Source organism: Globicephala melas, chromosome 4 (assembly GCF_963455315.2).
Source record: "Globicephala melas chromosome 4, mGloMel1.2, whole genome shotgun sequence".
NCBI lineage: Eukaryota > Metazoa > Chordata > Mammalia > Artiodactyla > Delphinidae > Globicephala > Globicephala melas.
In genome coordinates this window covers 104,586,465-104,600,047 of record NC_083317.1, presented here as the reverse complement: position 1 = coordinate 104,600,047, position 13,583 = coordinate 104,586,465, and the positions used below count along the sequence as shown (strand labels likewise).

Genomic DNA, 13,583 nt, shown 5'->3' with positions numbered 1-13,583 from the left:
AAACCTACAGGAAATTGGTTTTATATTTAAATTTATAGAACTGGTTATATTAATATATTTAAATACAGAGGATATCCCTTCACTGTCTCATAGAACAGTAAGACTCACCTGCATTTCACGTTGTGTTCATTAGCCTGCTAAAGGCAAGGGCTGAAGACAAGCTGGCAATGTCCACTTTATCTTTTTGGTCTTAACTATGCCAATTAAATTAAAAGTCCCTGTATCTAAAATGTTGTCTTTTACTTAATGAAAGGCATTTTAGTGTGGTTTATGTATAATATCAAATAAAGAATATTTAATACTTCTCACATTTCATAGGTGATCTATAAGATCAAATGCTTTTAAAATTTAGCATCGCAGCAAACTTTGCTTATGAATTCTTTACCAAGTCAAACTAAGTTATAATTCAGGATTGTCTTTTAAACAGCTATTCAAAAACACATGCAACTGTAGCATTACCGTATATGCATGATTGGCTATGGTGCTTCTGCCAACTCGTTAGAAAGATTAGATGAGATATACCATCAGCACAAATTTGTAAATTATGTGATCCTAAGGCTGAAGATAATTAAAAACAAAGTCATGGATCAAAAATAAAAAAACAAATAAAGAAAGAAGAAAAATTATTAAAGGAACTTTAGAATCCAGTAGAGTTTCCAAAAATATTATTTTACAGTTCCTTCTTTTTCTTTATGACTTAGGAAACTATATTGTTCCTTGGGGGAGGAAATGAGTTTTGAGAGTGGAAACCAGTTCTGTAGCACAACTTTAGAACCACTGCTAGTTCACCCCCTTCTCCCCACCCTCCTTCCAAAAAGGATGCCCAACTGCCTTGGAAATCCATTCCTAGTTATTAACCAGGCTCATTGATCAGAAGTCCTTCTTAAAGCAAACCCACTTCTACATATTTTGTGTTCAGAAATACAAAGAATTGTTGGTTTTCTTCCCAGGGTATAGTTATTCCATATGCGTGAAAGACAAGGTAAGCCACCTCAGAATCTCAATAAAGGTGGTCTATCCAAAAGCAAGTTTAAACAGCATTTTTAAAGGAACTTTTTTTTGTTGTTATTAGAAGCCACCTCTTACAAGTGGTTCGATAATAACTAATCGCTACCTTTCTGTAAAATCTCCTAACATGTTCACACAGCCATCTTTAAGAACATGGTTAGTGCTACTCTCAGAATTTTCATCGTTCACTTCAGGCCATTGTAAGAGCAGGGTTGCCATACCTGCAGTGGGGCTATGTGTAGGACACATTTTTAAACTGAAAACATTCTCTCCACCAGCTTAGAAAGGTGGTGATAAATTTCAGCAGCAGAAACATTCCATTGGAAGCACATATCACAGCACATGCATCAGCTGGGAGTTGAGAGCTGTCATTTTTAACTCAATGACAATGGCCTAAGGGTAGGTCACCCCTGTAGCCAATCTTCTAGTGGTGGATTAACACCGCCTCTGTCAGCAGGCTGGTGTTTAGGACCCACTCTTGGCCACTTAAAGCAGCTGTGGGACCTGGGTTAGTTCCTTCACATGTCTGAGCCTCAGTTCTACGGTCTGCCTCATGGGAATGATAACATATCCACGTATGTGGTTATGGGAAAGACAGGAGAATTGGCAGTGCAGAGCTCAGTAATTATGTTGGATCCAAACGCCTGATGGGCTCTAATAAGGTCCTTGTTCTTTACTGATAAGACACTGGCCATAGACCTTGTCTACACCCTTTAGACCAATCTGCAAGTATGAGTACGTGTCCAAGAATGTGTGACTCAAACTTTTAATAAAAGTTAAGTTTCAAGTTAGGTGGAAGCAAAGAAAAGTAGGGGCTGAGGCTGTTCTACATCGTGCTGCAGGGGTTAACTTTGGAAACAGGTTTAAAATCTGCTGGGTCACACAGGACTTTGGATTGATTACATTCTTTAAAAATATTTTATAATTTTTGACCCCGTGGGAGGTACTTCTGTGTCTGGTACACTGGAAGAAAGAGTCAGAATGGGGGAACACGATGGTCTAGATTGAGCAGGTAGAGTAGAGAAATCCTGGTGGAGCTGAATCTCTTGACACATCTTTGATGCCCCCTCCTCCCCACTGACCCCATGCACCTTGAGCTTGTCAGATGTGATTCTTTCATGAATTCACCAAGCTGGGGAAGCTTGAAAAAGTGTCTAGTCGGCTTCTTGCCTTCAGTCAGAGCTGCTCTTGAAACAACCAAGAACAAGGGCCACCTACCTCTGCTTAGGGAAGGAGCCTTTCAAGTCCCATCTGTTGTCTACCTGCACTGGGGCTGCATTTGGGAAGTTATCCTTATGCCTTGTGCTACAAGCCCATTTTCTCCCAGCGAGCTCTGGGTCTGTCCTTTGTTGCAGCAAATTGCTATCCTGCCTGTGGAAGCGGCCACTAGGGTGGGGCATGCTCATGGTCACAGCCTCTGCGAGGGGCAGCACTTCTTGTTTCCTCTCTGATTAATGAGCAGGTGAGCAGACATGCTTCTGCCTTGACGTTATCACATCTATTCCCCCTCCACCTTCCCTCTCCCTACTGCAGTGCTTCCCAAACTAGAGAGAGGGTGCATCAGGAAAGCTTGTTAACACACACAATGCTGGGACCCATCCCCAGTGTTTCTGATCTGTAGGTCTGTGCTGGGGCCTGAGTACTTGCAAGTTGTAATAAGCTCACAGGTGGTCTCGGAACCACACTTTGGGAACCACTCATCCAACACTCAGTCTCACTCTGGTGTTTCCAGTAACTTGCATCGCCTCCTACATACCAAGATAATACCTCCTCTCTGTTCTTGGGGGCGGGGATGGAGGTGTGAAGTAGAGCCTTCTCCTTACCACTGTTCTGTGCGACTAGTTAGTGAATTCTGATTGTAACAAGCATGGTACTAAATACTTTACAGACATTATTTGCACTTTCCCAATAACCCTACAAGTTTGATGTTATGAGACAAACAGAAAGAGTGTGAGAAACCAAGATCTCACCAGTGACAAAGAGCAGATGTGGTGTTCAAACTCAGACTGATCTGGAAAGATTTGCTCTTTCCACTATTCCAGGTCTGGCAAATAGATGTTTAACTTGTGTGTCAACTCCAATTCACTGGTAGCTGCTGCCTGGAGCACTGTGTTGGGAGTCCCATGTGGAATGGGTGCTCAGCAAGAGGAAGTACTAGGATTGGTGAGCTGTACCCGCCGAGATGCAGGAGTGGAGAATGAGAACCCATGTGCTGTGTATTTGCCATCCCCACACGATGCCTTGTTCGGGAATCAATTTTGTCAGCTACTAAAATCAGATGAGAGATGGGTATACAAATTTGTTCCACAGAGAACAGTAAAACTTATTTCCTTTTTCATCCCATTCTCTAAAGGGTGAATCTAAATTTCTTTTTTAATTAATTAATTTTATTTATTTAGTTTTGGCTGTGTTGGGTCTTCGTTGCTGCGCGCAGGCTTTCTCTAGTTGTGGCAAGTGGGAGCTACTCTTCGTTGCGGTGCTCAGGCTTCTCATTGCAGTGGCTTCTTTTGTTGCAGAGCACGGGCTTTAGGCACGCGGGCTTCAGTAGTTGTGGCACACGGGCTCAGTAGTTGTGGCTCGCAGGCTCTAGAGCGTAGGCTCAGTAGTTGTGGCACACGGGCTTAGTTCATGTGGGATCTTCCCAGACCAGGGATGGAAACCGTGTTCCCTGCATTGGCAGGTGGATTCTTAACCACTGCACCACCAGGGAAGCCCCTGAATCTAAATTTTTGAGGCTAGATTTGAAAAGGTATAATAACTTGTAAAGTAAAATGAAATGCAGCTAGTATATAGATAGTAGGAGCCACCGTGGACATTTAGCCTTAAAGTGACGAGGACGAGAGAACTTATTAATTATGTATGTCTCTGTATGTTGTATGTCTTTCAGTGTGACCTAATAGATTGCCTTATGCTGAAATAATCCACTGTGACTTAATAAGGAGGCAATGACATTTCTGGTTTTATTTCTCCCTCCATCACTAATATTCAGTGTGAGATTTGTTGCTTTTAGTGTCTTAGTGCTTTATCTAAAAAATGAGTTTCATAATGCTTTTCTGCTTCTTCCTAATATGTATTATGTACACGATTAAATGAAAAAATAACTTTATGGCATCTATTATTCAATCAACAAATATTTATAAAAATTTATCCCCAGGCTCTGGGGATATAGCAGCAAACAAACAGACTGCTCTCATGGAACTTACATTCTGGAGAAGGGAGACAGACAATATACAAGTAAACAAAGAAGAAAACTGTGTATCGTGATAAGTATACACAGTGAGAGTGACTCTGTGTGTATGCGTGTATGTGTGTATGTATTGCTATTTTAGATGGGGTGGTCCAGGGAAGGTCTTTCTGAGGTGGTGACATTTAAGCTAAGACTTGAATGTGGAAAAGGAGCCAAACTGGGTGGTCTGGGAGTGCTTCTTTTCCAGGCAGAGAAAAGAACCCATGCAAAGATCCTGAGGTTGAAGGTAGGTAAGGGCCAGATCAAGTAGGCTAGTAGGGATTTTCAGCCGGGGGTGATGCAACCCTCCTTCCCCTACCTAGGTGGTGTTTGAAGATGTGCAGCTGGTGATTTGGGTGCAAAATACGGAATTGAGGACAGAGCACTATTGGCTTTTGTGGGCAGGACCAGGGATGCTAAACATCTTATACTGCTTTGGATGAAGGCACATGAGAAGACGTGCGCTCATACTGTCCTGAAGATATTGTCTCTGTTGAGAAATCCTGAAGAATCTCCAAGGCCAGGGTGGGAAGTTTGGATTTTATCCTGTGTACAGTAAGAAGCTCTTGGAGAGTTGTAAGCTTTAAAAGATGATCTTTAAAAGATCATTTTGGCTACTGAGTGGAGAGTGAACTGGAAGAGACAAGGGTGAAAGCAGGGAAATTCAACAGGCAGCTGTTTCAATAATCCAGAGTAGAGACGATGGTGGCCTGGACAGGGGGGTCATGGTGAAGGTTTTGAGAAGTATTTCTACCTTCAAGAAGAAGACTGCTTAAATAAATATAAAATGCCATTTCTCATGACACCTTATGTTATTGTTTGTTTTCCTTTAAAGACTTTACAGTTTGGGAATCCACTGGTTTCCTCTGTAGCCGTTTAAGAGAATCTTTGCGGCACCGAATTACAGACCTCGCCCTTTCAAATGCAAGTCCTTATCCTCTTGCCCTTCACCCTCACGGATCTGTGTGCATTTCAAGTTGTTCGTAGCTCGGGAAGGTAATCTGTTTGATTTGGGCTTGTAAAAAGAGAGAAAATTACATGCGCTTCTTGAATAACAATATGTGATTTCTCTCTCTGAAGGGTCAATAGGAATTAGCCTACATATATCATTTTAGGAAACCGGTTCCTAATCACATGAATAAGAGGGACCAAGTCCACATTTTTTCTGCTGAAAGAGGAACATTAAGTGAACATTAAAATCTCTTGAAGAGATTGCAGGCATCTCAGTACTAACTTTACTCAGGCATTAAAGCCTTGCCAGTAGTTTTCAGGTGCATCAGCTACTCCCCAACAAAGGCAATTCAGCTTCCACAATTTTAGAGAATCCTCCTTGCTGCTATCTTCCTCTCTCTCCTCATAGCCATCTCTTCTTCCTGTCCCCCCACGGAAGTGCCCCTACACTGTCCTCGGAGTGTCCCTGCAAATGCAGAGATCCATAAAGCAACAATGTGGGAAGCTATTAGCTCACCTGCAGAAGAACCCGCTTCTCAGATATCTGGGGGGAGAAGCCTCCTGGCCCCCAGGCTGAGATGCGGAGGTGGCAGGAGATGAAGAGAGAGGAGACAGCTGGTTTCAGGCCACTGCGCATGGGTGAACGGTCCCACTGAGTGTGGAAGTCAAGAGGTGGGTCTTCCCACCAGAACCTTGCGTCCTGAGAGCGGAGGTGGGGTAGTCACCAGAAAAAAACACTGGGGACTGGATGCAGGCAGGCAAAACAACACACCACAGCTTCCAGCTAGAGCTGGTGGAGCCAGGTACGCACCCACCGACATCCTGCCTTCCAGTTTCTAGATAAGCTGAAGAAGAGAAACAGAAAGTGGATAGGACCATCCCCCCCAAAACAAATTATTGAAACCCATCACCTAATCTACATAAGCCAAGCTCCCAGGAATTAAAAAAGCAAGTGGTCTCACTGAACTGTAAAAACCAAGGAAGAGGAAGCTCCGCCTTCACCTCTGGGCACAGGTGTGGCCCAGCAAGAGGTGGGCCACCTCACTGCTGACCGCAAAGGGGGAAACCAGGACCACGTATTGGAAGGGAAGGAGCAAATGTTTCACATTAGCAGATCCTGTCCCAGCTACCAAGTAGCCATGTGGATTTGGACAAGGTCACCTTCTTGGGCTTCCAAAATAGAGTTGATCAAAAGCTCTTTCAGACTCTGATGTGCTTTGAGGCTGTAATTCATAATTCAGCTCAAGGTCTCCATGGTTCCCCTAAAGCCTCTTGCAAAACAAACCTCAGCTCACCCAACTCCTATTTCTCTCTCTGTCTGAATTAGTAACTGTTCTCATGCTGCCCCCGTTGGGTCCTGAGAACTCTCCTGTTAGCACACCTAGAACACTACTGCTTCTCTTTCTTTCTTTCTTTGCATCTCTCTCTCTCCACTAGCTCTTCAACGCCCCACCCTCAAAGGGAGGTACCAATGTCAGGTCTTTTCTTTGAATCTCCAGGGTTTAACGCTATACCTGACAGTCACTTACTAGATGTTCAATAAATGTTTGTTGTTGAATGAATGGAAAGGGAGGATGTAAAAATAGAGAAGAACGAGCCTGAGCCAATTCAAAGCTCAGGAGCCAGCTGAGCCATATATTCTGCCCGTAAGATCCTGGACTCCTTGGAATTAAAAAGAGAGAAGAGAGAATTTTAGAAATTATAGCAATAATTTTCAGACCTCACAGTTTCTAATACCCTATGTCTCCACTGAGATATGCCAATTTCACAGGATTTTAGAAATACTAGAGTTTTACCTAGGCTTTATGGAATGTCTTCTATTTGTAAAAGGCTAGTATAAAATTGCTGAGTAGGAATTTCCAGATCCCTTACTTCCTGACTTCATGCCTCTTTAAGCTGTTCTCGGGGAGAAAAAAAAAAATCAGAAAGTTTAAAACTGCCTACGTCTTGTCTTCATAAACTTTGATCCTTTCACTTATTTAAAATTCATAACCACTCTGTCCTAATAATTAGAAGTGCTAAAGTACTTAGGGAAGGCCATGAGGGATGAACCCCCTGGTCTGTCTAGCCAAGTCACCAGAAATGGTGAACCCTTGCTGATATGGTGCTGGGAGGAAAGGAGGGGGCGTTGAGGCTGCCAGCAGAGGTGGCCCAGAGCATGACAGACCCAAGCTGGTCCAGTTCCAGGAGTGTGGATTTGAGGGGACTGAGATCCGGTGCAGCGTCAAAACCTTTGGCCAGCGGCCAACTGTTTGATGAGCGTTAGCCTCATCAGGGAGGACCACGCACGAGTGATTCCAGCCTCAGGAAAGGGGTCAAAAGGAAAAGGGAAACACGGTTGATTGTGCCTCTTCCTTGTACCGGGCCTGCTGCTGAACGGATGCTTCCGCAGGGCGGGGGGCAGGAAGATGCTGCCCCCAGAAGTGTGGATTCGCCAGTGGTGTCCCTGAGGGATACTGAGTGAGGGTTTCTTCCAGAACATTGCCCACAAGCAAGAACAAAGCACATCTCCAACTTCAGTGTGGTGATGTGCGATGTCTGGTTCATCCATCCATTTGTCTAAGCCACTTGAGAAGCCAATGTCATGAACTCAATTATTTTTAGTTTTTCTGTTCTGTGTAAAGAAGTGAGTCCCTTTGGCCCTCATGAGTACTGTCCTGAGAGTGGAGAAAAGCCTACCATGAGACCATGATACAACCAGAGCTGTACTGACAATAATAAACCTTATTCAAACCAAAAAGAGCAGGGTTTTGGTAGGCTCCCAGGGGTCTTATCTAAGGGGTGCACAAGGGGAAGGCCCTGGGAGGTGGGAGGGACTATTTATCGCAGGGCTGCCGGAGGAGTTATATCAGGAGCTCATGTTTGCTGTGACTCCGCAGGCTGTTATCTAGGGCATGTGCCCGATAACATGAGGGGCTGGCATCAGTTTAAGTACCCCACAGCCCTCTTGGCCAAACACATTGGATGCTGAAGCAGCAATACCACGGAGCAGCTTAGCTAAACTCTCGACCCTACCTGATTGTAAAACTTTAAGGAAAGGCAAGGGCTTAAGCTAAATTTTAGGATAATGTTGAGGAATCAGAAGGAGAAACAGAGGGAGAAATGTGATTAGGGCGAGACACCCAGAGGGCTTCAAAGGTACCAGAATAATCTGACTTTAAATGGAGAGGTGGGAAATGCTGGTGTTCATTTGATTATTATTCTTTAAACTGTGCATTTATGTTTTTATACCCTGATTTGTATGTATGATATATTTTAAAATAAAAAGGCATTTAATTCCCTCCCCAAAACTAAAGACCCAGAGTCTGAATGAAAGCAACTGATCAAGAACTAAAAAAAGTTGCCAAAATAAGGCCACTAAGACCTTAAGAGAAAATTTAATCTCTCTCTCTCTCTCTCTCTCTCTCTCTCTGTGCCTTCACTGGTAAAATTTTTGCTGATTGGAAAAATCTCTGTGGGAGCGAGAAGCATTAGAAGTTATCTATGAATTACATTTGAGAGAAAATACTTTTTCCCCTCCCTTCCCATCCTGCTTGTCAGGGCAGGATTGATTCAGCACACGTTCTTTTCCAAAGTTGAAAGGTTAAAAATAATGCCCACCCTCTGGAAGCCATTGGACAGAAGCCCGCTTGACGTCAGAGTGTGTTCAGCTGGGCTGTCGCGCTGTCCTGCCCTCGGTGGCTGCCTTTTCCTGGGTTTGTCCGAGGCTCTCCATTACGCTCTGTGCACCAGCTCAATATTTCTTATTTTGCTTCACTCTTTACATGCCTAGAATAGCTCTTTTATTTTTCTGCTGAGCCCTGGCTTAGCCGAATTCCTTATATTTGGTTTCTTTGATCTTTCTGATCAAATTATTTTCTGTTCCACTCCTCTGAGCCCCTTCCAGTTCCCTCTATTTCTCAAGAAGCCAGGTGTTTAATAAAGAATCTGGATAAAGCTCAGGCACAATCGGGTGTACGCAGCTGCTTGCCCCCAGGTCACGTGCTGCTTTCTCCTTAAGCAGCGAAGATGGTTTACTAAAGGCATGTGACATTCCAGAGACACCACAGTGCCCTGCACGTGGCAATTGCTCAGTAATTACTGAGTGGAGGAATTAATCAGGATCTCTTTTAAATGAGCTAGCCTACATTCCAACTTACACTTAACCTGTTGCCCCATGCCACCCTCAGACCAGGCTTCTTTCTGCTCTCAGGGTTTTCTTTCCAGCCTAACAGTTATTTCATACCTTACTTCCTTGATGCTTTGGTTGACACATTTTTAAATTCAATTTTCTTTTGTTTCATGCTCATCTATTTAACCTCATCAGTTTAATTCATGTCGTAGGGTTTTGCAAGTAACTTTGTTTACCAGATTAGCATTATTTCTAAATTATTGTTTTACCCATTTCTCTAAATAACTGAAAATCACGTTCATATTGTCTTATTAATTCCTCTTTATTAGAAAATAGGCTCTGCTTACATATGTATGACTTTTCAGTGTTTTTCTAATTGGCCACAGCACAAATTCATCATATCCTGTGATTCTGACACAGGTTTGGGTTAAGAGTAAAGATCATTGTCTTAAAATGATATGGTGTCTGGGATTTGCTTCAGAATAATCTAGTAGAAGGATTACAGGTAAAACAAGATTACCGTGGGTTGAGAGTTGGCCGAGCTGGGTGATGGATACGTGGGGTTCATTGTACTATTCAGTTATGTAAATGTTTGAAGTGTTCCCACAATAAAAAGTTTTTTAAAAAAGAAAAATATAGATATATAAATAAAAGTTGATCCAATGGATTATCTTAAGATACAGAGAGAGGGAATGCCTCCATCATTCTCCAACCTTCCCTGTCATTGTTACCTACTGGAAGTTCAGCCAATCCTCTGCATTCATTGTGAAGTTTAGCACTTGCTCCTCCCCTTCTTTTCTTTCCAAACTCTTGTTCTCACCTGGGAGATTTCCTTGTGCTGGTGTGTGGCTCTTCCAACACCTCGCATCTGCAATGCTAATCTGCACCTTCACACCCTTTCAGCAGCCCACTATCCTATCCCTTGATTTAAATCGTTTTTTACATGATGCAAATCTCTATCTGCTGACTGTCTAGCACTTTGGCTAAGGCCTTCAGGTTATGTTTTGATACAGAATTTACTTTTTCTCAACATCAGTCAACACATAAAACACATGTATAATCCAGCCATTTCTGGCTTAAAATCTTTCAGGTCTCTCTCTGAACTTCAAATTCAAGACCAGTAACGTTCACATCCAGTTCATGCTTTCCTACCATTTCCAGCCTCTTTCTCTACCATCCTCCAATATTCACTCTCTTTTCCAGTTATATTAAAGTGTCTCATTTGTGGGTAACGGATCATGCTTTCTTAGCCTCTCTAAACTTTGACCATACTGTTCTCTGAGATTCAGATGTCCTCCTGTCATTTGGCCTCTGGAGGACTTCAGCAACTTTTGTTTATACCTTAAGACTCAATTCAAGCATCACTCCTTTTGGAAGACTTCCCTGAGCTGTCCACATTGAGTTAAATGCCCCCTCCAATACTTTTTTCCATTACACTCTTTGACTACGCCCACCCTAATACTCTGAAACCCAACTGTAATCACTGATGTTCTTCTTTTCCTTTCTAGACTGTGAGCTCTTTGACCTCTTCCAACTCTTTCTTTCCAAAGCCCAATCCAGTGCCTGGTACAGGTATTTCAATGAATGAGTAACTGAATGAACAGAGGAATGGAAAAATGAATGCTGTTGTCTTCTTGAGGTAGCACCTCCCTACCCAAGGGCCTTCTCCAGAGGTCTGGGTCAATGCTCTGGGTCCTGGGAAGCCCCTTCAGGCTTTGTCTCCTAACTGCCTTCTTCAACCTACCTGACCCACCTGGTTCTAGCTGTAACCCAACTGTCCCTTTCTCTACAGAGTCCTTCATACTTGGTGCTCCATCTAGACAAGTGTTGCCCAAAGTGTGATACACAATAATTTTTAGGTGATACTCAGACAAATGTATTTTGACAGTCTTGTATTTACATTCATATATTTGGCAGCAGGAAATGAGCACATAAACCCTGTAATTTCATAGAGAATATTGCTCAGGATGAGACAAATGTAGTAAGTGCCATGGTAATCAACCTTACCTGGACCTCATAAACCAGGGGTGGGATGCTCAGGTATAATCATAAGTGTTCCAAGCCCTCAATAACTGAACCATTAGAAGCACAGACAGCCAGGACTCACACCAATAGGGAAGAACTCCCGTTCACTGAATTCTACAGGCACCCCTGTGTTTTATTCAGTGAAATGTTGAAATATCACTTCCTGAAGTTGCTGAGTATGTATACATACATTTAAATAATACAGATAAAACAGTAAATATCTTTTGAGCTGTCTAACTATATCCTCATGGGAGTTCAGCTTTTTAGTGGGTTAATATCGAAACTGACAGATTTGTCTCATTGATATAGATCCTCATCTTTGTCTGAAGTTATCAATTAGGATTTCTAGCTATTTTGATCCAAAAGTTCCATTGTCATCAACCAGAAACTTATAGTCAGCCATACATTTTATACATTTTGATTTATTATATTTTTCATTTGTCCTTTTTAAAAGTTTAATAACTTTGTTTTTTATAGAATTTACTATATTTCATCAAATCTAATATACCACTGATAAGTAAAACACATCATTATGTTATGTGCTACTAAAATATGATGATGCCAATTACCATTGCAAGATGCCATTGATTCTAAGACACATCCAAATTTCAGAGGTGTTAAATTATTTTTAAAATTGATAAAATGTAGTTTGTGTACACTTCACTTCTATTTTAGCAGATAGTACTTATATTCCATTTATCATAGTGATATAAAGCTTCCCCTTCAAATGAATTTAATTTAAAAACAATTGATTTAAAGAAAAATATTATGTAAATAGGAGTAGAGGCGGTATACAGTATGGCAAAATCCTGGAGGTGGTAGCCAAGTGACTGCGACTTGGACAGAAAGCCTAGACCCAGATACTGCCCCTTGCCCTACCTGCCAGCTCAGGCCAACCCGACCACCCTCCAGCACTGTGCCCAGATCCACCTGAGGGAGAGCCTGGGTCCTCCACTGAGAATGGGAGAGGAGTTTGAGGTGATCCCTACGCTCAGGTTGAGGAATATGGCTATCATTCATTGAAGGTATTTTAGGAGAGTGAAAAGAAATTCCTGGGAAGTAGACTCATTATAGGTACTGGAATAATGTGGACTTGCCTCTATTTAAATAACAGCATACTCGGAGGTTTCTGTTTTGTTTTCTTTTGAACCCAAGAAATAAGTAAGGAGGGGAAAAAGGCACTTTAGTCTCTGTTGCTGGGCAATTTATTCACTGATAACGGCTACCTAAACCCTAAACACTCAGTTTCAGTGATTATCAAACGAAAGAATGGTCATCTTGGTTCTTCATAATAGATTTATCAGTTGAGAATAACTATGAATAACTTGAAGCAAAATGTATTTCATTGAGAGAGTAGAGAAGTAGCTGATTTCCTTATTTCAGAATAGGAAAAGTGAAGAGAAATCACTTTAGAGGGAGGAGGGAAAAATGGTTAAGTTTCCATTGGGGAAACTCTGTGCTTTGTACAGCATCTACCTGGCTATTGCAGGGGATTCGTGTTCATCATGCTTCCAGCTCTCACTCTGCTAGATCCAGCCCTTGGACTGCTGTGCACATTTCTCTGAGAGCTATGCACAGAAAGAACCCTATGATTTACTCAGTGCTTATTTTTGAAGGTTATTATGAATCATTAACCAGATGCAATAGTGCACGAGGTCACAAACCATATAGGTGCTACTGCTTGCCTGTTTTTACAAACTTGATTTTGAAGTTTTTAATGTAGGTGTAATTGAGAAGATAAATTGAATACATATGCCTATTCTAATAAAGGTATTCTTCCGAGTCAGCAAATAATCACATCATAGTAAGCATCAATGAACCCATTACAGTATAATAAAATGGGAAAGTCTTATAATAAAAGATTATTTATAGCCTATTGGTTATTAGTATAATTTTTAAAATGTAATCCGAAACAATGAGTAAAATTGATAATATTGGAGATGCAGCTGTTTCTACTCACTAGCACAAATAATACTAGCAATAATTCTATATAGTAATGTCAATTGAAAGTTAAATCTCTTCCAAGTTCTTTGTTTATCCTTATGGGTGTTTTTGTTTATCAGATCATTGCTGCACATTTTATAAGAACTACTTCCTGGTATTCATAAAAGTTACTGACATCATACAGTAAATTTTGAAATTTATTCTAATTTTTGAAATTAGAATTAAATTTTAAAAATAACCCAGTCCTGTATCCTTTCTCCAAGCAGATGTAGTGGTCAGAAAGCCAAATATATTTAGAAAGTAGACTCACTGGGATTT

At 41.7% G+C, this 13,583-nt stretch overlaps 1 protein-coding gene across 1 annotated transcript in view; it reads left to right on the top strand.

Annotated features, from left to right (window-relative positions):
* Positions 1-13,583, top strand: part of SCHIP1 (schwannomin interacting protein 1) — a 575,771-nt gene that overhangs the window by 424,579 nt on the left and 137,609 nt on the right. The window lies entirely within an intron of this gene.